This window comes from Lagopus muta, chromosome 4, assembly GCF_023343835.1.
Source record: "Lagopus muta isolate bLagMut1 chromosome 4, bLagMut1 primary, whole genome shotgun sequence".
Classification (NCBI taxonomy): Eukaryota; Metazoa; Chordata; class Aves; order Galliformes; family Phasianidae; genus Lagopus; species Lagopus muta.
In genome coordinates, this window is record NC_064436.1 from 67,155,972 (window position 1) to 67,183,244 (window position 27,273).

Here is a 27,273-nt window from a genome sequence, read left to right on the forward strand (position 1 = left end):
ATATAGATTTATATTTTGCTATGATAACTCTCTTGCTTCCTAATATTATATTCCCTAAAAAATGTTTAGTTCATCATTTCCTTGAAACAGCCATAGTCTCCCAACATGTGGATGTACTACCTAACCTAGTTATGGCATTTTGTACAGGCGCTCTATTCTTGGGTAGGTAGAGAGAGAAGGCAAACAAGGAGCAGCAGTATATCACTAACTTTAAAAATTATGTTTTGACCAATCGCTGGAGCTGAGGAAATTGTAAGATTTGGGGAGGAGCTTTTGATAAGGGCAGGTAGCAACATGTTGAGGGGAAATGGTTTTAAACTGTAAGAGAGTAGATGTAGACTAGAAATAAAGAAATTCTTACTGTGAGGGTGGTGGAGCACTGGAACACATTGCCTGGTGAGGTTGTGAATGCCTTCTCCCTGGAGGCATTAAAGGCCAGGCTGGATGGGGCTTTGAGCAACTTGCCTCTCACAGTGGAGTTGGAGCTAGATGATCATAAAGGTCCCATCCAACCCAGACCATTCTATGATTCTATTCTCTGAACTATGCTAGAGGCTATGGCTCAGTGACTGTACGGCACCCGAAACCTGCACATTCCTGCCATTATTTTCTTATTACACTGATAATCCCATTTTTACCACTGTCCCTCTCTTCACAGCTGGAAGGCACAAGGTGCAGGAGATAAGATCAGGATGTTAGACATCAGTTTTACAGAAACTGTTTGTTTCCTCCTGTCCTGTTAATAACATCATGGAAATCTCTAAGTCATTTCTAACTCTTCCACAGCAGAGTGTTTCACTATTTTTCTTCTGAGCCCATTCAGTAGATATTCTTTCTAGCTCAACTGGAAGAACTTGTCAATGAGAAATTCCTTCTTCTTGTTCTCTCAACACAAGTTCCCTCAGGGATAGGATTGCCTTAAACAAAGGCAGTCATGCAGAGATGCCCAAAGCAAAGCAGTGACTTGTGCTGTTATTGACCTTTGGAGAACTGGGACTGTGGAAAGTCAGAATCAAAGCCTGCAGCAGCAAAAATTAGACTTCACAAGGAGCTTTAAAAATGTAGTGAGCTGAATCTTATCACATCCACACAGAAGAGATAAGCACTGTTTGAGCCATTGAGGTACCTCTGAGAGTGAGATAGGAACATATGGGATAAGAGAAGAATTAGAGATTTGTGTGCAGTTGCAGGACCATTATCTCATTGCAGTCACAAAGACATGCTGGGGTAGCTCACATGACTGTAATGCTGTCATGGAAGGGCATGTGCTTTTTAAGAGAAGGCAAGGTGGTGGAGTTGCACTTGATGTGAGAGAGAATCTGGAATGCTCTGCCTGGGGCTGAATGAAAAGCAAGTTAAGAGCTGATGGGTGAGGATTAAATGTCAGGCTAACTGGATGACACTATTATGGCTGTTTACTATGGGACACCTGATTAGGAGTAGGAATTCAGTGAGGCGTTCTAAAAAGAGATTGAAGTAGCCTCATGATCTCAGGCCCTGGTTATCCTGGGGGATATCAATCACCCTGATACATGCTGAAAAGACAAACACTGGTCTTTACTGCTAAGTCAAGCCCTCAGGAATCACAGAATCACAGAATCACAGAATGGCCATGGTTGGAAGGGATCTCAAGGATCATGAATCTCCAACCCCCCTGCCACATGCAGGGCCACCAACCTCCCCATGTAATACTAGACCAAGGAATCCCAGACCCTGGAGACAAGAGGGAAAGTCTAGAGGATGGAAGACTTGAAATTAATCGTGGAGGATTGGGTTAGAGATCATTTAGGCAAACTTGACACCATGCAATCCATGGGCCCCAGCGGAATGTGCCTATGATTGTTGAGGGAGCTGGTGGATGTTATTGCTAGGCCACTCTCCATCAACTTTGAAAGGTTATGGAGAATAGGAGAGATGCCTGAGGACCAGAAGAAAGATGATATCATTCCAGACTGCAAAATGGGTAAGAAAGAGGACCAGGGAACAAGAGGCCAGTCATCTTTATGTTCCATCATCCCTGAAAAGACGATGGAACAGATCAGTCTGGATGTAATTTCTAAGCATCTTTTTGCATGAGGAAAGGCTGAAAGAATTGGGCCTGTTTAGCCTGAAGAGAAGACTAACGGGATCTTATCAGTGTATTCCAACCATCCTAAGGGAGGGTGCAATGAAGATAGAGCAAGGCTCTTTCCAGTAGTGGCAGTTGACAAAACAAGAGGCAATGGGTCTAACTGAAGAACAGGAAATTCCCTCAGAATATGAGGATAAATTTCTTTATTGTGATATTGACAGAACACTGGCCCAAGTTTCCAGAGAGATTGTGGAGTATTGTTTGGAGATATTCAAAACCTACTTGGACATGATCCTGTGCAAAGTGTTCTAGGTGACCCTGCTTGAGCAGGGCAGTTGAACCAGCTGATCTGTAGGGGTTTTTTTTCCACGTAGTTACACCGGCTGTGGTGAAATACCTGCATGAGCTGTTCAACATATTTGTGACGTGAACTATGTTTATTTATGCTGAAGAAGCTGAGTTTTGCCAGGTGCAGAGACAACAGCTGCTCCTAAAGCAGCCCCCTCAACTGTGTCTCCCAGCTCTTTCTAACTAGTATTAGATTAAGTCCAATTTTAATTTTCAGCCACTGTATTTTTGATACACTTATGATTTTTATACCATGAAAACAATGAGTAAAAGAGGTGTTTCCCTGCATATATACTGATGGATAACTGTAAATTTTCTTCCTGCTCTTTTTCTGAAGTTAAGTAAACAGAGCTTGTGTGATTTCTGTCTGTGAGGCGTATGTTCAAGAATACACGATAGCTTTATACAACTTTTCAGAAATGCCTCCTATTTTTTAAAAGATTAGACATCAGAACTGGGGATAGTGTTCCAGTAATGGCTAACTAATGTTTTCTGCAGATACATCCTCCTCCCTTCCTTACTCCTGCAGTTATCCTTTCAGTTCTTGCACTCACATCACACGTGGCACTCAGTTCAGCAAAGATGCTTTAGCTGAGATGGCACAAAATATTAGTAAGTGTATTGAACAGATTGCATCTGGGCTGTGAAGAGCTGAATGGAATTCCTGATTTACTAATTAGTTTTATAGTGATGCCCTTATTCATAAGCAGTGAAGCCTTATCTGTACAGAATTACTGAAGTCCCCCCACAACACGCATTCACATGCGCACAGCATGCTAACATTTATGCTGTTCTACAGGATTCAGCTAATGCATGGAGATGGTTATGCAGCATTCAGTGCTTAGCATACATTTGCATTTTACTTGTTGTGTTGTGATAAAACCACTATTTGAACTCTTCCTACCTAGAAGTGGTGTTTGGGATGGAGGGGAAGGGTCATGATTGCCAATGACCATATCAAACCAAAGTGTTTTACAAGAAAGCATCTGTCTTGCTAGGCAAAGTGAACTGGTTACGGTTCCTTTCGTATAATTAATCTAACTGTTGTTCAACACTTCCTATGAGAGATGTAATTACTTTGATTCTTGCTGCAGGCCACTATTGCTCTTTCAGTCAGTGCTAGTCTGCAGTTGTTGAGCTCCTACTGTACTTTGCCTATTATACACTTTTTTTTTTTTTTTTTTAAATACCAGCAATAACTAACTTATTATGTTAATGCTGATTTCATTTGATAGGCATCCAGGTCTGAAGCAGAATTCTGTAACTCCTGCAGCCCAGCCAGATTTCATGGATATGTCTGTAATGACTCTGTTCTATCCTATGTTTACAGCCTGTCAAAAAGGAGATGATGGAGACAGGAAGGACTTCATTGTGTGTCTTATTAAAAAAGGTTTCATAAAGGATTTCCATGATTTATCCACTAACTGATAATGCCATGCGCTGAAATGTCCAGTATTTATCTTTATAATGTGGTCTGAAACTTAATATAGCTTGCAAGGATATATGAAGTCAGCAAGGCAACCTGAGGTAAGGGAAGGAAATTTTAGGTTGTATTCCTCAAGCTCACTTCTGAAAATTAGTAGCTTGCTTTAAACTTCACAACCTCTAATAATTAAGATGATCAATTTTTCAAAACATCTACCTTAAATTTACAAACATTGGCCTTTTCAACTCAACAAAGGGTGCAACTTTTCTCACAGTATTGATGCATACAAACACTGCTATCCATTTCCATGGAAAATCCAGTTCTGCATGCAAATATTATTCAGTATATGCTCATGTTTATATCCCCTATGGGTTGAGGTCAGGCAGAATTATTCATGAAAGCTGTTTTAGGTGGCTTTAAGCTTATCTTTTTCCATTAACTATTCAAAGAACTTGGGTCTTCTGAAAGGCACCTACCTAGCTTAAAGTAGATAAAGTAAAAATCATGCCTGTCAAATTTAACTATGAATAAATAGTTTTTTCCAGTAACATGTGCTAGAACTTTTTGAGGCGGATATGTGCTTTTGAAGTTATATACAAAGCTCCAAGTTTCAGGATAATCAGCATAATCATTATGTTTTAAATGAACTTTTTCTGTATTGATTGATACTAAATGCTGGTAAAAAAGGTGGAAGCATTTACGAACACATTCAATATATTCTGGTTGCTCTGCAAAAAAACAATTAACATGAAGAAATCAGTAACCAAGACAAATGATTAATTCATCAAAAGTGCAAATAGTCAGTGATCTTCCAGCCAACCAACCAACCAAATAAACAAACAACAAAACAAAAAAATAGAAACCTCAACACAAAGTCATGAACCACACATGTAGGTTCAATTGCTATAAATCAAATAAAGTCTTATGATGGCAGGTGGACACACTGCTTAACAGCAGGAAAATTTTGTTCCATTTCTGACCTCTAACTATCCCAAGGCAAATTCCTGTAATTGCTTTGCCTCATCTCCCATATGCAAAACACTATTAATATAGGCCATTTTTTTAGGACTTAACATCCTAAGCATAGTTGATATCTGTGCTTTAATCTCCTTACCCTGAACAAAGCCATAAGGAACATGACTGCTTTCTTAGTACAGACATGGCCATGTGCATCTTCACTTACAGTACATCAAGATCAATATATGAGATGTGCTATATGAAAACTAAATACAATAACTCTTAATATTTGGAGTCTGGAAAAAATAGATAAGATTGATGACACCCATGGTCCTTTACATATTTGATCATTAAGCCTTATATTTCCAGCATAACAATCACGTGCTGGTTCTTCTAGCAAAACATCTGACACAATTTAACCAATTTTAAGCTCCACTCAGTTTCACTTTCTTATTTAAGTAGTAATTAATTGCTCTGGTAAACTTTTGGCTTGGTGCCTTTTGGTGCAAAGGAAAATACATTATTCAAATTTTAGTTGAAGGTCTTCCAGGAGAAAATTAATATGGGGTATTACCAAATGACAAAGTAGTAGTGGCTTCCTAAAATGTAGCTGATATTTCATGCTTGATATGTATTGTATTTAACCATCTTTGCTTCCCAGTGTATTTAATGTAAAGTAATATATTTAATTTAAAAAGAGCAATTAACTTTTGTAGTCACAAAATACGGAAAGACATTGTTTCTGCTCAATACTACATTGCTGTTAGGCTCTATCTGAATGCTATAACCAATCCAGAGCTGACATATATCAGAGGAAGAAAATATTTTAATTTTAAAGAAATCTGAAAAATTTTCAATTTCTAAATGATTAGAGCAAAGATGCTTGGAATAAGGAACAGACAATATTAGTCATACATTTGATTTGATTATCTCAATAAGTTTCTTCATAGTTCTTGGATTTCACTCTTCTAGTGAAAGTAGAGATAATTTAAGTTCAGACAAGATTTGACGTGGTTCCTGCACACAAACATACCAATATCAATCCACCAAAGTCTTGTTTATTGTAGCTGACAAGTCATGCAGAAGAAATCTGTAATGGAAAACAGTGTTAAATTTTATGACTAAGAAATACTCTCATAAAACTTTGATGGCCAAAAATGTAAAGGTCAATGGGTGTCATTAATCTTATCTTCATTTGCTGCAGTTGTATTGGTTAGTTTTATTAGTAAGGTCTAAAAGCTACTGACTAGAAATGAGCAAAATAAGTAGCCCATGTAAATCTTTTCTTATTGGTACATGTGAACTATAATCTCTATTTTATATAGATATACGCACATATACATATATGTATATGAAAGCATCACAAAGTTTTCTCACTTAGAAATGTCCAAATCTGTTACTTCAGCAAAGTCAGTGCCAAAATGAAGCATCCTTTTGTTTCCTTCCAAAATCACACCAGGATTTCTTGAATGTTGAGTCCAAGAGTCACAGCCTTCACCCAAAACCTGGCTCCTATGTCACAAAACAGACCTGTTGTGCAACATTCACCCACAGCACAATCATCAGATCTACTGTAGGTTCTAATAGCAAGAGAAAAATTAACATGTCAAACCATATATGGTTTTTAAGTAGAATCACAGAATCATAGAATGGTCTAGGTTCGAAAGGACCACAATGATCATATAGTTTCAACCCCCTTGCTATGTGCAGGGTCGCCAACCAGCAGACCAGGCTGCCAGTACTGCATGCTGTCTATATGGAAAAAATTCGTGCAGTAAGTTGGTATATTACCTTCAGCAGTCACCAGCTCAGTTATCTTGGCTGCTTCCCTTCACAGAACATGCAGGAAGCCAAAGTCTGACAGGCCTTAGTAAAAGACAGCACTTTTTTGCCTATGTTGGCTTCAGACTGTGGTTATTGAAGTACTTCTACTGGACGTATATAGGAAGTGATGTGAATGCCAACACCCCAGGTTTAGCCTCAGCCTGTCATGTTGCTTAGGCACCTCAAGCAGCAGTGTCCAATGTCTGCAGAGTTTTTATGGTGAAAAAAGGATTTGATTGCTCCTCTACTGAGCTGAAAAGAAAGTGTTTGGCATTTCTTTTTGTTTCAGAAATGTCTCTGATTATTTCTGGAAAACTTTATGAGAAGAAAAACAGTAAGCATCCAGAAAATGCAATGAAACTATTTTCCATTCCTTTTAATTATTGCTGGGAGGAAGATTATTTTTAGCTTGGCTTGTAAAACGGGAAGTTCTTCCCAGTCTTCATATCCCACTAGCCTTCCAGGCTTTTTAACTTCACTCAGATTGCATTCTGAGAATTGACATGATTATTAATTGCTGGGAAAGGTTCATGCACATTTTTTTTGTAAGGAAGTGACAGGAAAATAAGGAGTGAATGAGAGAAAACTTGCTGGGTTTTGTGGAGATATTACGATACAGTATGATATGTGTGCTTATGGATTCTGCAGATTTCTTGGGATGATAAGTAGACAGTGGGGAGGTTTGCTGAAATCTTAAAGATAGATGCATCATCCTATGCTTCCTTCTTGACTTCCTGATTCCCACATCACACTCAGATGTCACACTTTGTACTCCTTATTATTAAATTACCTGACATGTATGAGTTAGAGTCTTTACAAGTCATTTGTTCCTAAGCATATGAGATTTATTGGTTCCTTGGTTTATCGGATCATTGGTTTGCTTGATTTGCTGCTGATCATTGTGCAATTGATTGTGTACATGCATAATCAGTTGGGTTTCAACAATTTACAGTGGCCAATCAATCCTTTCCCTTGAAAAGGTCACAATTCTGATTAAATCTTAGTATGTTTTAGTTTTTAAAATCTTTTACTGGGGTATATACCCTGAACCAAGCTGAGCAGAGGCTGCATATTTTTCACATTTTTTCTCAAACTCTTGCTTAAGGAGAGATAATGGGGTTCTGTGGATTTTTTTCCCTCAAACCCACCTCTTTTTCACTTCAGATTGCCATCAAAATGTGATTATTGCTGACATTTTCAGCATCAAATCTGTCAACAGCATTTACTTCTCAGCAGCTTCTGTTAGAATCATAAAATCATGAGTCATTAAGGTTGGAAAGACCACTAAGATCATCTAGTCCAATCACCAGCCCATCATCACTATACCACTGAATCATGTCACTCAGTGCAACATCTACCCTTTTATTTAAAACCTCTAGGGACAGTGACTCCACCACTTCTCTGGGCAGCCTTTCTAATCCACCCTTTCTGAGAATAACTTTTTTCTGATATCCAATCTAAACCTCCCCTAATGCAACTTAAAACTATTACTTCTTGTCCAGCTTAAAGTCATTACATCTTGTCCTGTGAAAGGGATACGATGGTGTACAATATAATGGTAGATTGACTGAGAAAACTTGAACCGTATCTGGAAAGTAACATTTTTTGTAAGAAATCTCAGATTTATTTTTCTTAGTCTTAGTATTATTTTATTTTTTTGTCTGAGAGCATCAGTAAATCCCATCACCAAGCTATATTTTTCTTCTTTTCCTATTCATTGGCCATGTGATGGAAAACGACCTCCTACAGCTGCCTGTCACTGAGGCAGTTGAAGTGACAGATGTTTGTTCTATGGAATTGAGTTCTCCAATCTGTCCAATGACCCAAACTGAAACCATGTGATCCAATAACATACTAAAACACTCTTCAGATAGTTTATGATGAAATCTGTTCTACAAGATACTCTCCGGGTCTGCAAATTCAGGCAATCAAAACTTACTGAATGCCAAACTGACAGCTGTGTTTGCATCTACTCTGTTGGAATGTTTGCATTGTGGTAGCCTCCCGACAAAATTCCACAACGTTTTTCCTACAAGACATTTGCTTCTATTAGATCAAAACCTGGAAGGAAGTTGCTACTCAGATTGTTGTTTTGTATTTTTCAACTCATCCTTTAGTGTGTGACATGCAAGTTCTTACTTCCAAAATGTTTACAGAAATAATAAGCTTTCCAACAATCATCATTGTCATTCCTTCTGATAAAGATTAATTCACTTTATTTGGCATCTGTTTTTCTTTCCATTTTTCCCTACACCTTTTCCAAGTCTCTAACATATCCATCACTATGGATAGGGAGAAACAATTGCAAGTGGTTGTGTTCCTGATACTTAATTAGTCATTGTAAGTCACCTAAGCAATGTTAACTCAACAAACAGCCTTTTCTAGTTTACTAAATGCATTTAAAAAACAAAAATGCATTTTCATAGTGGCTCCTAAAGATTGTATGAGCTTAGTATGCTGCTAATGATTTATGATCTGTGGTCAGCTGATAAGGTCTCCTAACTCATTTAGAAAGTTGCTTTAGAGCATCTGCCTGTCTATAGTTATGTTTCAGGCTATGATAAAGAACAGCTTAAGACAAGCACATGCTGTGTACAAAAAGATTAGGAAAAAAAAGTGCTGAAATTTTTACTGGGTTGTTGGTGCAACTCCGTAGCATCGCTGTCTGACCTGAATGCCCAGAAGTTTGAACAAAGAGTACTTCCATCAGTAATTACACTTTTAGACATGTACTTACTTATTATGAAGCTTTCAGTACTTATTTTAGTTGTTTCCGTTAAATGAATTTGAGCAAACAGAAAAACGAGTTCAACTTCCAGTTTTGACAGTAGATCGTACTATGTTAAGTATGTTTCTTCAGTAACTGATCCTTTATGCAAAAAAGCATGGTATATCTAAAGTACATTCTAAAGTCCCTAACCTTACTAGAATACACTGTTCATCTTTTGAACTCCATCAGATCAGGAATTAGAGTTTTACTCTAAGAAATCAAACCTTCAGACCCAGTTCAGAGCCAAAATAACTGAGCTGGTTGTACAGACCGATGAGCAGTTGGACAGTATTGGCACAAAATAACTTACTGTAAACAATGTGTACTACAAGCAGAAATGTTTCTATCAACAGAGTGAGTCTCTGCCTTTCACTGAGACATACACAGGGGAAGTACTGTAATTCATTAACATAAAATTAGGTAAATTTAAGAGAGAAATTTCATTGTGCAGTTATCTCTGATAAAAATAGAAAAAAAAAAATATGTCAGTATGGATGAAGCCAAAGATCTCTTTTAGTCCTGTGTAGATTTTTTTTTATAACTTTTTTTATCTTTTTTTATAAAGATGAATCTTTACAAGTCTGAGTTTTGATTTCTGTAGAGCAGAATTAAAGATTAAAAATTCTGTTTTCCAGCAGTTAATGAAGGTGTTCCAGAATTTATCTCCACAGTAATGTTTTTCTCCTCGTTATATTGCTTTGTAGTGTCTTAAAAATCATTTTGATCTGACTGAAAAGGTGGATATAATATGGGAATGGAATCCTGTTTTTCATCCTATTGGACCATTTGGGCTTCCTAGCCAGATCCAGTATTATTATTATTCTATTTCTGCCTAACATATTGTGCTTCTACTCTTGAAGAACAGCTCAGTGTTGCTAGTAGAATAGATAGGTATGAATCCATCCTTGCATGTTCTCTCTGTAAGACATTCTGTCTCCAGTAAGCACAAAGACACTGCAGCTCTAAGAACTGTTGAGAACTGTTTTGTATTATTTGTTATAATTCAGCAAATCCTTGTTTTTCCATAATGGAAAGGTTTTAAAGAATACAGATGTCTTTTACATGCAACAATAGTTGTGTGTGTTTACATTCACTTCATCAAAAATTCATATGGCTTTGTTCAAAGTACAAACTGGGGTCTCTTCTAGTCGTTTTATGAGCTATCAAAACTTTAAGTACCTCTCTCAGCTACCAGAAGCTGTGTGCTTTGAGAGCTTTTCCCAAAACAAAGAATACTCTACAACCACATGAAGCAATTTCTGTTTTCTAAAGACATCAAATTTGAAGCACTTTAAAGCCTTTACTTGTACACAAAGCTTTGAATGATATTGTGGGTTCAAACTTATTTTGTAGCTCTTGAACTGTTTTGTGTAGAGTGTTATCAATGACATTTTCTTCATCTGCTTTAGCCATCTGAATTTTTTGGCATCTTAGCACAACCTATTCTCAGGTTTTGGAAGGGAACATGAAAAAGACAATTTAATTCCATATATCTTATGATATCCAATTTTTGATGCTGGAAGAATCATAGATGGCCAATGTAAATTCCACATTTTGTCTGCCATCTCTAAAACAGAGGAATTCTGGTAGTCACCCAAGACAGACCATTCATTTCAATTCATGTGGCTTTTGGAGCAGATTTCTGTTTTTCACTTTGCTGTCCATGAAACACGCAAGGTTTTACAGGGTTTGTGACAGGTTACGAAGAAAATCAAGCCTCATATCTGTATATTCATATATGGCACTAGATCTTCTTTGGTAAATTAGATTTCAAAATATGAAAAGCTATAATACCATCTATATTACCAGCACATTAAGCCTTAATGACATTAACATGACAAATGAGACAGCTATTTACTATTTGCTTTCTAATTTCAGTTTTTTGAAATATCACAAGAGGACTTGATATCTGACAGCAGGAAACATAAATACACGTTCTCACTGGTGTCCTTCAAAGACTTTTTAGTATTTTAAAATTTAAATCTCCTTAATGTTTTGCCCTATCTAAAATAGTGATCTCTCAGAGTTCTCTGCTTTAATTAATTTTATGAAAGGTATCATCTTGAACTTTCACTTTTGTGACATATGTATAAAATAATTTAATTTGACTGGCAGTTGAGAAGGCAACTTGTGGACATTTCAAAATGCTCAGCTTTTCTATTTGATCCAGGAGATAATCTCTATAGCTCTTACCTTAGCGCAACAAATTACTTAAAATTCAAAACCCATGTGCTTCAGAAGAGGCCCGGGAATTCATTTTGTTATCATCTTCGATTCTTGTTATAGCAGTCTAGGAATTGAGAAACACATTAGCTTAACCTTAGGGAAATGCATATATATGCTAAAGGCTGAAAGAAAGCAGAAGGCTGGGGAGATAATGAATACACTAAAGGGCATGTTTTTTCAACTATATCTCAGAAGCTTTTTGTACTTTGAGATTTCCTGCTCGCAGATCAAACTGGTCAACAGACCAGTTTATTTTATGTAGGAATCTGTCAATCATCCACATTCTGGCTTATTCATGGATACAGAACAAAAAGAGACTCAAAGAGACTACTGCTATTTTATCTACTGTCATGTTATATTTTAGCTATTTTATGCTAATTGTCATAGAGCTGGGAATATGCAAAAGTAATTCAGTGATGATCAACATTATTTTTAAAAACTCTTATGTTTCTGACACTAAGAAATTGCTTACTGATTTTTGCACAGTGCAGCTTTTTATCTGTTGGGTATCTCTGAAGCCATGATTAAATAAATAGGCACAAAATAAAGCTACTTTCCAGTTGGTCATGCAGGGCATCAAACTTGGATTTATTGTGTTCTTTCAATTTTTCAGGAAACATATGCCTTGGTTATTTGTCAATGTTGACACCCCAGTCATATTTAGATTGTCTTTCAATTTCTTTTTTGCATCCAGTGCTATTAGAATGAGGAGTTATCCTTCACATAGATATTGTTTGATTTTTATTTATTTATTTACTTTTTAATGATCATCTTCTGAAGTATTTAATGAACCAGAATTTCAGATTCTACTGCTAAGAATCTTTTATACTTTTTGGTCCAGGAATACGGAATGCAGTGGCAGCATAGCAAGCAAAAAAAAACAAAAAACAAAAAAAAGGCAACAATTAAAGCCCGATGAGGTCTTGTTATAGTATTTATTTAGAGAACATTCCTTCTGAGCCACTAAATTCATCTTTGATTTCAAGTCAGCTCAAGAATTCTCAAAAGGGTGGCAAAGTTTATAACTACAGTGAAGAATTAAATTATTCTTTCTAAATTTCTACTCATACTCTTATTCTAGGTATTTACACAGACTGAAGAAAGAAAGAGGAAAAAAAAAAAAAGAGGATTTTGTCCTTAAAAAAGACATCCATATGATTAGAAAGCATTGGGTTCTGACATTTGGCTTACATAATTTTGTTGATTTGAATTCGAAACAAATTAACAGACTATTCAAAATCAATTTTTTTTTTTTCATTAATAAAGTTAATGTGATTTTGCAGGAAACATGAACTGCAGTTGGCTAGCAGCCTTTTTGTCAATAAAGCTGAAAAAGATTATGTAATACCAATGTAAGATCTATTAGTGGAACAAACAGCTTTCTGAGTTGTGTCTCAGATTTATGTGATTCTCTTCTGACACGTTTTGCAGTATTATTCTTGTTTCCTATCCTGTGACTTTCCTTCCAATGAACAGTCTTACTGTTCTGTTTTCTACAAAGTTTTCTGAATAAACATTCAAAAGTAAAGTCATTTTCTTTGGTGAGAACATACTTTCATAAGTTTTTGTTTGTGAAAAAGATCATTCCAGCATTTTCAGAAATAAACAAATAAAATGAAATGAAACAAAATGAAAAGAAAGGAAAAAGAAGGGAAGGGAAGGGAAGGGAACCCAGAAATTTGGTGAAATTCTGACCTGACAGAAAAAAAAAAAGTCATTCTGATTTAAACCAGAAGATAAATTTAAGTGTTCAAACCATGAATACCCATTGCCAGAATCTAATTTGACCTCAAATATACCATATAATTTTATCCATGGATTCCATATCAGTTGTGTATGGAATTAAAAAAAAATTATAAAGATGCCCAATCTTGATGTGTAGATTTTAAATGACAGAGCATCTATCCCATCCGTTGATAAACTGTTCTAGTTATTAGTTAACCTTCATTCTTAAGAATGTGTGCTTTTGCTTAGTTTGGCTAACTCCAGTTTGCACCCACTTAATCTCAAAATTCCTTTATCTAAAGGATTATAGAACTGTGTAGGAACAGACAGGTGAAACACTGCCATTAGTTTCCTTTCTCCTATGTGACAGATATTGATTAACGCCCATTGGTAGTGGCAGGTTATATTGTAACAGATCTAGTAAAGTTTCATCTGGCAGTTAATTCCTCTAAGGTTGCGTGGAGTCTTAATCTACAGCTTGTGATATAAAATTCTTTTAGCCCATGTGCCATACTCAAAGGCAGAGATGCTCCAAGGTCATTGTTTCCTTTTTCACTGAGGAATTTTTCTAGTGTATTTTCAAACCTCAGATGGTCCAGCCACTACAGCAGACTTTCCCACTACAAAAGACTATCTTCTCACCTCCTGTCTAGAGCTCCCTGTGGAGCTTTTTAAATCTTTTTCCTTTTTATATCTTCTTTGAACTCTCAAAATCTTCACTTCTCACTTCAGTCCCTCTGCCCTACTTGCAGCATTTCTGGATCTTCAGTCCTTTCTTTTCAGGAAGGTAAGAAATATTTAGCATTCCTAGCTTGTTCTTGCTGAAATAAAAGACCAGTTAAGATTTAGTGATCAGCTATTGCCACTACTTTGACGTTAACATAACACAGTCTTTGCTAGCAGTATTTGGCACATACTCACATAGATTATCCAAGATTATAATAGGTTCATACTAGGAGCATCAGAAGATTGACCAGAGTTCGTTAATGCATGGTTAGAACACTCAGTTCATCATTGGAGTGAACAGAAATGGGAACTTTCTCCCTGTTATAATGACACAGTTGTGTGAATACATCCAAGATTTTACCAGGACAACAGCTATTCAAATTCTCTTACAAATCATGTCTCAGCTTTTTATCTGCAATATCTTGTAGATTTAAGTTCTACATCTCTTTGCTTTCAAGAGCAAACCGAAACAGAACTATGTTTATTTTTCCCTAAGAGGGTATGATTAACAAGAGATCATTTTGCTGTCTGCAACTGCCTGATGGGAGAATGCAGACGTGATGAAGCCAAACACTTCTTGTAAGAGCACAGGAAATAGGCCAATTTTTTTCAATAATCACACTAAAATTAAAAAAATAATAATAATAAAAAAATCAAAAGAAACAAGGATTTATTTTTTTTTTTCTCCATAACAGCATGTCAAATCCCCATCCTTAAAGATATTTAAAGCTTGATTGAAAGAGGTCATGTGCAGCAACTGGATCTACTTTCAGGAAGGTTCAGCCCTTCAATATCTAAAGAGGGTCTATAGGAAAGAAGGGGACAGACTCTTTAGCAGGGTCTGTGGTGATAGAATGAAGGGAAATGGCTTCAAGTTTAAAGAGGGTAGATTTAGGTTAGACATAAGGAAAAAATCTTATATATTGAGGATGGTGAAACATTGGAACAGGTTGCCCAGTGATGTGGTGGATGTCCCGTCCCTGGAGACTTTCAAGGCAAGGCTGCATCAGGCCCTGGGCAACCTGATCTAGCTGTGGTGTCCCTGTTCATTGCAGGGGAGTTGCACCAGATGGCTTTTAAAGGTCCCTTCCAGCTCAAAGTATTCTATGATTCTAAGGTTGAACTACATACCTTCATGGACTTCTTCCAACTTTAATTATTCTGTGATAATGTTTTTCATTTTTTTTTCAGTATTAGTGTATGGGAACTGTATGATCACCTGAGCCAAGCAATGAGTCAGGGATGGGAGCACAGGTGAAGGCAGCTCACCTGTGCTGCTGGAAGGGGTGGAGCCTGGCTCCTCCTCTCCTAGACCCATTTAAGAGCTAGTTTTCCACCAGTAGGAAAGGATCTCTTCTGGAGATCTCTGCTTTGGAGTTTTGCAGTGAGCCTAGGACATGGGTAAGCTTTATTCTCTTTTTGTTATTATAATCTGCTTTGCAAACTCTCTTGTTTCTTTCATAATTATAACATCTTTGTATTCACTGACTGTACAGTAAGGCACTTCTGTTTTCTTTAACTACATGTGAGCTAGTTGTAGGTCCCAGTTCATGCCTAGATAGCCTTCAGTATGCCATAAACTGGTATATACCTACTTCAGACTGGACGTTAGCTAGAAATCTGAATGTAAAATGTAATGTTTGCACTGCTCTTTAATATGCAGAATTTGGTTGATATGGACTAATCTACTGCAGCAAAACAACTTTATATAATTTTAATTTCTCTACCATACATTTCATTGAAAGACTACCTATTTTAATGTTACTGAACCAGCTTACAAATGAGCAAATCAGTGTTTTTTTTTTTTTATCTTTTCATTTTCTTGTTTAATGTTGTGCCAAAGCACTTTACAAAATGTTTTAATCAAATACAGAAGCTTGTATAACTCTTAAGATCAATAGTGTGCATTTTCCAATACTTTACGTGCTACTGTGTTAACAAATACTGAAGTGTTAATTAGAGGAATACATTATGTGACATAGACCCTAAATATATATTTCACTAAATAAGAATGTAGGATTTTTTTCCCCTCAGAATTATGGAGCAGGGAGGAAAAAAAAATACTGTGCAATAAAGAATGGCATAGATTAACTACAAGGCAGCATTTTTCGTAGATTCATGGATTTTAGGTACCAATGACACCTATATCAACGTCTCAGCTGCTCTGCAACTTAAAATGTCATCAGATTTTTGCCTACTGACTCTTGCACAGATCTGACAACCAGTGGTTCAGATAAGACATGTGTCTTCAAAGTCTATCCGGGCGTAATTTAAGAACTCTACAGAAAATGATATATGTGATAGAAAACCAACCATATAATTAGTTAAATTTTTCTAGTGATAAGCTATTTTCACAGTAAAAAGGTAAAGGATTTTTGTCATGCTTGAATATCTGTAGCTCTCTGTCAAAGCACTGAAGGGATAGATGTAGGCATTTGATCCAAAATGGAATATGAGTTAATACTGTCTAACTATCCTTTACTGCATAGCCCATCATTCAAGCTCTCAACTGGGAATGGAAGCTCAAGGTTTAATATTCTCATCTTGGTGAGAGTGTTCTGCATATTTTACAGAAGAGAACTTGCAGCCTTTCCAAGCAGTGATGTTTATTAAGACAATGTGAGAGAAAAAGTGAAAATAACTCCATAAATTAGGGATTAGAAACTAATCTAGAATGCCAGGATTTAAATCCTAATTTCGATGAATATGTAAACACCATGAATGAAGGCAAGTGGAGAACCATAATTTGGATAACTTCAAAGACAGGCATAGCATAATTGCACATTGCAAGTTAACTGAGATACACTTGTGAGTAATGAAAGAGATGGGATTGAATCACCACAGGTGGAGAAGAAAATTGAATTACCTGCCTTAACTCTTGGTTACCTGAAACACTGGATTATTGGATAAAATACAGGAAATGTTCCTTCCTTAGATATGGCCGATTGGTGTCCTCAGAATTTAAACTAGGCCTAGACAGCAACAGTTGGTTTCTTTTTGCAGGTAGGGAAAGTAAGACCAATTATTTCTATGTTGAAATGTGGAAGCTTTCATCACGAAGCAGAAATTGCAGAAAATAGATATATTCAGCTGAAATTTAGACCAGGTTTGATAAAGAGTGTTAAAAAGTCATGCAAAGAAGATAAAGCTTTGATAATATAGTCTGACAATGATTTTTTTTTTCTCTATTATTAGTCAAGTTCAACATCATAGGTTTCAGGCTTTTTTTCCCTCTCCCTGATGTAATTTTTGCACAGTCCATTCAGTAGAAATCCTCATGAGGATAGCCCTTCCTTTGCACAAGATACAGAAAATGCAGATGTATTAACAGGATCATTTTTAATATAGATCTTAGAACTCAAATGCATATTGTGCTAATCATTTAAGAGAATGGCCAGTTTAAGAGAATATTCAGTATATAGTTCTTATTTATGTATAGGACCAAAGGAAAAGAACTTAGACAAATTTCTGAAAGATTTTTATTTTCAACACTTTTTATAACTGTAAAGGAGAAGGCAAAGATAGGCTATTTATATTTACCAAAATTTATTTTCTACTTAACATGAACATACTCTAAATATTCAGTATACTTCATTATATTTGAAAATAAAATACAGTTTTCAACAGAACTTATATGCTGAAGTATATGTTTAGTGAGTTGAAATGGCATTTAGTAAAAAATAAATACAATCTACTTTGCCTTACTGCTGTATATGTATTCAAATCTTAATAGAAGTATTCTGGACTGAATAACCTTTCAGAGGTGCAATGTGCATGGAATTCATAGGCAAGAAGAATTTCAAATCTTCAAAGAATGAACATAAAATCTGAGATTTTTGCAAAAGTCTTAGATATTGCAGTTACCCCAAATTTGGTCTAACATATGGACACACATACACACTCACACAATTCTCTATATCCTTGCATAATGTACATACATGTGTATACTATATCTATATACAATTGAAAGTAGCAAAATTGATTACCTTTCTTACATGGACCACTCCATAGAATATGCTAATGGCCCTTAAATTTCTGCTCTAAAAATCTAAAATTTTTTTTAAGAAATTACACTTGTAACTTTTTTACAGTATGTTTTTCAGAGCCAGCTAACATGGGGCCATTTATTTTTTTCCGCAACATCTTAATGCATTCAGACAAAATAATAAGAAATAAAAGAGAGGTAATGGACCATAGATTGTTGTCCAATTAGAAAACAAAAATGTAGAATCCTCTTACTAGAAAACATAAGAAAATATTATATTATTTGTTTTTCACTGAGGTTTTTTTTTCCTCTTCTAATGCCAAATGTAATACCAGTTGTAATTATTTATTTCCTCTGACCTTTTCACTAGTATTTAGTGACATTATCATTTTTACTCATCAGGGCAGGATAATTACAAAATGAGTTGATTTAATACAAACAATATTTAAATGAATTAAAATTCAGCTCTAACTTCAGCTGGCTGCCTTCATTTTCACCACTTCTAAAGCCAGAGAGCTGTAATTAACACTGCTGTGACAGTGACAAGGAAGTATCCTATACAACAGGGAGCAGTTTGCAGATAGAGATTTGGTACCAAATCTTTCCTTACTACTCTTCACAAATTGCACCCTGACATAATACAAAATACTCCACATTCCTTAGTTCAGCCTACATCTGATTGTGTTTAACAAAGATCATTGTAATTATTTCTGTGCAGGTGCCAACAAGTGTACTTTATGTCAATATCAGTGTGTCCTCAATTAACTTTTTCCTAAAGCACTTTCCTGTAAAAGTCATATATGAAATCTAGTTGATATTTAAGAATAAAGGCACTCTTATCTGATCAGTAAATTAAACCTAACTGTAAGTAAAAAAAATCTAGCTGATCAACTGATACCATTAATTACCTATTAATATCATTGATTGCCCTATTAATTTCTCTACTAAGTCCCTCATTGTATTTTATTGTGTTAATGAATCATTAAAAAAATTAAACTTCACACAGCAACACTAGTCTGTCATTAGCGAAGAACTTTTGATGGTCATCAACTGCAGTCAAGTTTTAAGAGTGGGCTCATTATGAGATGAATTGATTTACCTCACAGTCATAGGGAGTTATCTTCAGCAGTGCTTAAGTCCTACTCTTTGCTGTCCTCGCTATACTGAATTTGTCCTTCTCATACTTTCTCTTCTTATGTAATATAAAAAATAAATATTATAATGGCTGTATTACAATGATGAAGTACATAGCTCAGGTGTCACTGCACACCTTCAGATACCTTCATCTAACAAAGAACTTAATTTGCATTTTATATTTGTTGATTTGAGACTGAAATAACTCTATTTTGGGGCTGTGCTTAGTCATATTACAGCTATATAAATAAACAAATAAGCCTCACCCTTCTGATACTATTTGTATTTAGTTTAACAATCCCTGGTGGGGGGGGGGGGGGGGGAAGGGGGGGAAACAACAACAACCAAAACCCACAAATCTTAAAACTCCAGAAATAATTTATCCTGCTGGTTCATCATCCTTTAGTGCTGTAGAGCTGAACTATTGGATCACTCAGTATCACTTACATCAATGTTGAATGGAAGCCTTTTCTGTTCATCATCTTCTGGGCTTAAGAATGGACACCTGCTGCCTCATAAATAAGGAATCTGAGATAAGAGAAATACTCAGGCATGTCACACCATCTGCCCAACCTTACTGAAAGCAACTCATACCATGGTATGTTTAAAGGACTTCAGCACCCACTTCAAAACCTCAAAACTCTGGACAGCTTTGTGCTATGTCATTCTTAAAGGTAGCCGGAACTTACTGTCCCTTTTTTTTTTTTTAATCATTTTCTGAATTTGGCACAACCATTTAAGAGTAAAACTCCTGAAGACATTCACAAATAGCCTTCTGTTTCCATTCAAGCTTTGTGGAGCATCTGCTCTCCTCTTTTCAAGAGCAGCTGGGCCTTAAGCTTGTAATCATGTTCCAGATATAACAACTTGAGCATCAGTGATTACCTTCTGAAGCAAAGAAGTAATTGAGAAATTATATTCACTGTGCTTGTTCAGCAGTTATTACATCATAATTGTTCCACAAACCCCATGTCTTTTCTCAGCTTATCAAAATTTATGGCAGTTTAAGGCAATTTTGACTTAACACCAAAAAAAATTAAGGAAATCTGATGCTGTTTCACACCTTTATTTCATAGGCTCTTAGGATTCACAGAAATATATTCAAGTCTGTTTACTTCCTGTTCTGAGGCAACCTTCAAACACTGACCCCAAATGTAATGCTCATTCAGGGGTGGAACAGACCAGCAATCTGCATATATTGCTTGACCATGGAAGCTTTGGTTAACCTTGGTGTACTTTGCATAGCCATTTTCTGAAGCCAAAGAACAACTTAATAGTGGCTGTTAGATGCATCAGGGGAAATTCTGGTTGTATATTAGGAAAAAAGTATTCTCAGGAGTGGTAAGGTACTGGCACAGGCTGCCCAGGGAAGCAGTGGAGACAACATCTGTATGGGAACTGTTGAATCACAGCCTGAACCTCTGATCACCTGAGGTGAGCAATGAGTCAGCCATGGGAGCACAGGTGAAGGCAATTCACCTGTGCTGCTGGAAGGGGTGGAGCCTGGCTCCACCTCTCCTAGACCCATTTAAGAGTGGACTGTCAGTGAGGAAGGATCTCTTCTGGAGATCCACTCTGCTGGAGTTTCACAAGTGAGCCCAAGATACAGGTAAGCATCCTATCTTTTCCGCTTTGGTGTAATAACTGCGTAGCCAAGTTGTCTGCTATACCTCATAACTGTAACGTCTGTGCATTCATTGATTGTACACCATCACTGGAGGTGTTCAGGAAATGTGAAGATGTGGCACTGAGTGACATTGTTTAGTGGTATGATGGTGATAGGTTGATGATTGGATGATCTTAATGGTCTTTCTAGCCTTAATGATTCCGTGTGGTTCTTTGAACTTGGCAGGTAAGACCATAACCCCTGCGGAAGGAGAGAGAAGAATACTGGATGTGGCTGTGTTATCTTGAATGAGAGTGATGTGTCCACTGATGGTAGTTAGCTGTGAAAGAAAAGGTGGACATTATGCAGTTAAGGTAGGAAAGCTGAACAATACCTTAAGGTAATATAAAGCTGCAGAAAATGGCTTGATGGGAATGACTGAGACATGAGGCAGAAACCATTCTGTAAATTGGAAATTGTGAGTCATTAATGATGCATATTGTTCACTTTACAAATTAAATTAATTGTGTTAAAAGTTCATGCTTGTGAGTCAAGTAATTTTTCAGAGTGCGCATCATATTTAGAACCATTAAGAAATTTCAATGGATGGAAAGTGAGCTGTTACTTGATGATTATGCCTTTTGCCTGAGAAACCTAAATTAAATTTTTAAAATGTCAGGCAAATTACCCATGTGTGCATTTCTGAAGCACAAACACCTTTAAAGGACGTTATTTCTTCATCTGGTAAGACCTGCTATCCCTGAAAATACACACACGCCATGGTACAGCATCTGGCTTTTCAAGCATTAAAACCTCCTGAAACTTCTCAGAGGATAAAGTCATTATGAGGTGTATTTTAAAATTAATCCAATACATTAAGTGAGAGCTTATTCAATTCAATTTGCATTTTTTTCTTGTCCATAGCTATGAAAGAGAATAGTATTGCTTTTGCTCTCTGTTCATTAGCTACTGCACTGCAAGAGGCAAATATATAACATATTATCTTAACAAGTTTTTTTTTTTCTTTCCAGCATTATTTATATTATATATATTCCTATTTACGTTAGTACACAGGAAATACAGTCTTTGAATGTTTGGTGCTTTACTCATGTATTATATTTTTTTGATACAGAAAATGTATGTACATGACAGATGTTATTTGAGAGGAATATATTTTGTTGTGTTCTTGTTTTGTATCAATTTCACTCTGTAGGCCTGGATGTTTCAGCTCCTTTAGGTGATATCATGATTTCAATTTAGGAGACAGATTTTTTTTACCTGAAAGTTGAGGAAAACTTTCTCTAAATTTGTCATTTATACGCTGGATGGGGCCCTGGGCAGCCTGGCCTAGTGGATGTCAACTCAGCCCATGGTAGAGGGACTGGAACTGGGTGATCTTTGAGATATCTTCTGACCTGAGCCATTCTATGATTTCTGCTTAGGCATTAAAATTAGCTGCCAGGAGAGTTTGTGAAATTGCTTAGGAAGTATACAGAACATTAAACTGGGAAAGCTTACAGGACACGAAATCAATTCTATGTCAGGGAGTCAATGAAAGCTTCCACCAAAGTACAGAAGTACAGCTCTTGGTTCACTTTTGCTGCTGGTGCTTCTTTAAAATCCCCAAGTCACAGTCTCGGTGGAAATATATATAAATATATATATATATATATATATGGAGTGTTGCCTTTTCTGACTTCAAACCTGCTTCTATTCTAATTTAATTCCCAGAATCCCAATGCTTGCCTGTTTCTCCCTGGCCCTATGAACAAGAGGCAGAATGTAGATTTTATAAGCAACAGGAGTAAAATCAAATTTCCAAGGCAAAGAGGGGGAAAAAAAAGAAAAAGATACTGAGCGCATCCCGGAGTGAAGAGTCCTTGAGGCAACTGCCAGAACAGCAAAGTGGAAGAGGACCTTTTTGATGAATTTTGAACAGTTAGGATGAATTGCCTTTGATACTCATTGAAACATTTTCAAATACAGACACTGCCATGAAGTTTTCTGAACCTTCAGGAAACCCCTTTGTCAATGGTGCCCAACATCCATGGGCCAATGGGAGCAGTCTGGCAAGCAACACAATACAGTGTCTCTCTGTGTCCTTTACAAAAATTTCTTTGACTTTCTTGTGATTATGAACAGCATTGGCCTAAAGGCCATGAGATCGTGACATTTGGGTTCACTACAAAACTAGCATTTCTATTTATGTGTGAAGCAACTGTTATTTCAAAACAGTTTTCTCCTTTGCAGCAGTGATTCACAGAAAATAGATGGGTGGAAGACTATAAATATGTATGCTGAAATGAGTCTGTCTCACCAGCTGATTTCAAAATTAAAGCATGCTGCTTTATAGAAGAATAGGCACTAAAGGAAAGTCCAAGATACTGGATAATGAAAGCTCACCTCTTCATTCAAAAATGGACCTAAGCAGTCAATACTGTGATGCTATTCTGATATAGAAGTTTTGAACAAAGGTGCTTTACCTTAAATATAATTTAGTGTGATTTTTTTGGCAAAAAAAATTCCTAACATGCTGAGAAGTGGTGGTATTAGTTGTCATTATGTGAATAGGGTGCTAGGGTGTTGATTTTGATTCAGTCTTGTGTTGTATTGCCTCCAACAGTCTTGTAAGATAAAAAGACAGATACTGGGGTTATAACAGTCTTAGGATTAAACACACCTCTCTCATCCTCATGCTGTTTTATAAATGCCTGGATCTGAGAAGGCGTGGATTTGATTTTATTTTCGCCCATGTCTGTATTGAGTATGTTGAGGGGAAGACAAAATATTTTCCTGGTTTGCTTCAGAAAATGGTTGACTTATTCAAATAACAACAGCTATAGGCAGACTTTAATGGTAACTGTTTCAAAAGTTTTATTTTTTTCCCTGATATGTGTTGAATGGTTTGTGCTTTTTATGCATCCACAGATTCATTTTTACAACTATTGTAACAGATTTCCACAGAAATTAGTACTATATTAGTATTGATTAATAGCAAATGCAATGCCATATGTAAGCAGCATGCAGACTGCTCCCGAACAGATAACTATTCTCTATAGGAAAACAAGGGAAATATAAAAACAAGTTCCTGTACACTACTGCACAAGTGTTGGTGCTCTTAAGCTTTCTGAATATTGATTGAAAAGGAGAGTCTAGGTTTGTGGAGCCTCACCAGCTTCCTGCTCTGATGCAAATAACCTGGATGACCTTGGCACCTCATTGAGCATCCCTGGTTTCACCTGAAGAGTAGAGTGGTAACAGACTTGAGGCCAGATGTGCAGTAACATAGCTTACACAGTCACCTTCTGTCTTATCAATATTATCTGGAGGGAATACAGATACTACTGCATGACAATATTTTTTTCCCATTGCTCTACACACTATCCTAGGATGAAGTAGACAGTTTCAGAAATCAATGTAATTTAGGAACTAATTACTACCGTTTTTTGTGGACCCTCCCCATCTGATGTCTTTGACTTTGTAGGATGCTTGCTGTACTTATTCAGAAACATTTTCTGTTTGTTTTTTTTAATTTAAAATCAGACTCTGTATGATCTCCAGCTGGTGCATGAGAAAGACAGTGGAATCATGTCAGCTCACACCAATCAACCCCACATGAAAATCTCAGATTAGATAAAATTACATGCATACAGTTACCATAACAGCCAGTAGCTGAATTTAAATTTAAGATTTCTCTTAACTTTAGGAACTTCTAGCAGTTGCTAAATCCCTTTAAATGCCAGTGTTATTGGTCAACTCTACCCAGATGGATATAAGGTGAATTTATTGGAATTAAATATGTTTTTAGGCAGCTGTGTTACATGACAACTTTATAAAAGTTAGCAGCAGGATTCAGCTTGCTGTTTGAAATTCAGAATGTAGGAATTTACATGTGGGTAGGGTGATTACTACATTGAGTGTACTATCACCATCCAACAAGAGGATGTTAAAGACTAGAAGTAGATTTCTCCATTCAGTCAGATGAGTTTCTCTCTGCATATCACTGGGTAAGTTGACAGGGGGCTTCATAAAATTGCTAAGATATCAGTGTTTATGAGGTGGTTTCTCAGGCTGGTGGCTGTGATACCGGAACTTAATAACAAATACAATTTGTTAGAATCCAGGCTAAAAATAAAATCAGAGTTTTGATATCTTCATTATGTCTTAATCTATAACAGCACGTATGAGTGAAAATAATGGTTATCAAAGACAATGGGATCAGAATATAGCTTTGCTGACTTCACTTAATAATCTGTTTTATCCCAGGTAAATCTACAAAATAAGATATCTTTTTCTTTCTGTATCTGAAAAACAAAGTAAAATTCAGTTCAGGAGAATTTAATTAGTCAGGTACAAATTAATATTAATAACTTTTAGAATTATGCTTTGTTTATTAGTAACACTAAATAGTGCGAAAGACTACATTTAAAGTGGTATGAACACCAGAAAATACAACAGTTCCTTAATGGTACTTCCATAGAACAGGCTTACTGCAGTCTCCTTGAAACAGAGAAGCAGAAGGGACGTTCCAAAGAGTAATTATTCTATGCCTTCAAGACTCCTACTGAGGTTACAGGTATAAGCTACTGTTAGATACAGGACACTGATTGAGGGGTAATTTCTCAGGAATATTTAAATTTAGCTGTTCTGTCATTCTGTAAATGGCATAGACTTCAAAGGTCTCATTTCTACGGTACCCTTTGAACATCTCTCATTCATACTAACTTTATTTATCACTATGGAAAATACTGGTAGGACATGATAGTCTTGATATGATGTGGTTGGATTCATTTTTCCATCCATAGCTAGCCATCACTCTATCTAACTTCATTAAGCAGGCTTTCTGTTGAGTTAAACGGTAAGATCTGTGTGGTTGCTACTCTATTTTGCATTAATTTGATTTTCCTCTACCTGGTTCTATAAATTGGCATTCCTGTGTGTAAATCACAAATCTATTCACTACTCTGCATTATATTGTTCTTAAATCAGTATTTAAAGGCTTGCCTTCAATCCAGTAGTGTTATTTCATGCTTGGTGAACTGGACCAAGAATGTGAAGAGGTCACTGCTCCCAGAGGTGAGGTGGAAGCATAAGAAAATCTTGGAAAATAGCATTGGAATGTAGCAATATATGTCTATTTCTAAGAGACCAACTGAGAAATACAGGACTGGAAAACAGAGACCTAGGTTAAGGAGCTGAAAGTGGATTAAGAGAAAATCAGTGACTGAAGTTTTTTTTTTTTAAAAAACAAACAAACAAACAAAAACCTATTTCTGGCAGTGCCTCTGCCAGCAATCCTTATAATAAAGAATTAGATGAGATTCTGTTTGAGATGCCACATTCAAACTGCATTTCATGGGAGATAAATGCCAAAAGCAATGAAGATATGAGACTTCTATAATTCTCATTCTGAGAACATCTCTCAGGACAAGATAGAATGAGAGGGAATGGCCTCTAGTTGCATCAGAGGAGGTTCAGGTTGGATGTTAGGAAAAACTTATTCTCTGAAAGAGTGTCTGCACGTTGTAACAATCTGTGCAGAGAGGTAGTGAAGTCACTGTCCCTGGAGCTGTTTCAAGAAACTGTGGGGTTTAGGGACATGATTTTTGGCAACTTTGGTTGTAGGTGGATGGTTGGACTGGATGATCTTACAGGTCTTTTCCGAGCTTAATGATTCTGGATTCTTTGAAACACAATGGAAAGGCAAATAGTTGAGGACACTGAGTTGAAGATATCAGTTGGATACTCACAGTGGAAGTTCTGTGGAGAGCACTGCAAAAAGAATGTATTTCTCATGTGGCCACTAGAAGAACTCACTAAATTACTTTTTTAAACTTACCGACACAGGTAACATTAATTTTGTTAGGCATAGCTAATATTAGATTATGATGAGTCCTTCTGCTTGTTGAGCCACCCTATTACATATATATCGAAATTTCAGTCTACTGTGCCCTGTCCCCCACCTTCCCTGAAACACTGCATATTTCAGTGATAAAATCTTAACTAGAAACACATATGCCAACTGCATACTGTAAAAGCTAGGTGCCATTCAAATTAATTTTCCTTATCATTTGGTAAGTGCTTTACTTGAAGAAACAGGTTTCGTAGAATTTCTTTTTGAGATGCCGTTCAAAGCATTGTATCACAGAAGTGCAAGAGGTATATTCTGGAGTATTTTATCTTTGCATATGATAAGGTATGTTTCAGACAATGGCATCATATCACTGTGTGGGGTGTGATAACATTTTATCATATAATTCAACATATGCACAGCTTTTTAGCAGGGGGTGAACTCTTTGGGGGAAATATTTCAGTATAAGTTTGAACACAGGTGAAAGTACAGAGATGTAGTAGATTATGAATGAGGAAGGAATCTGCTAAGCCTTCTTCTGAGTAAATGTATCACAGATATTTGTGGGAAATATGAAGTACAATAAAAGCCAGAGCAGTTCATTACAGTGGGTATTCCATTACA

The 27,273-nt window shown here is 36.4% G+C and overlaps 1 long non-coding RNA gene across 1 annotated transcript; it reads left to right on the forward strand.

Moving 5' to 3' along the window:
- The first annotated feature begins 15,437 nt into the window (after positions 1-15,437).
- Positions 15,438-24,215, forward strand: LOC125692083 (uncharacterized). Its single transcript, XR_007376441.1, has 3 exons — positions 15,438-15,474; positions 21,045-21,172; positions 22,530-24,215. It is a non-coding gene; the product is annotated as an uncharacterized LOC125692083 (long non-coding RNA).
- The last annotated feature ends 3,058 nt before the right edge of the window (positions 24,216-27,273 follow it).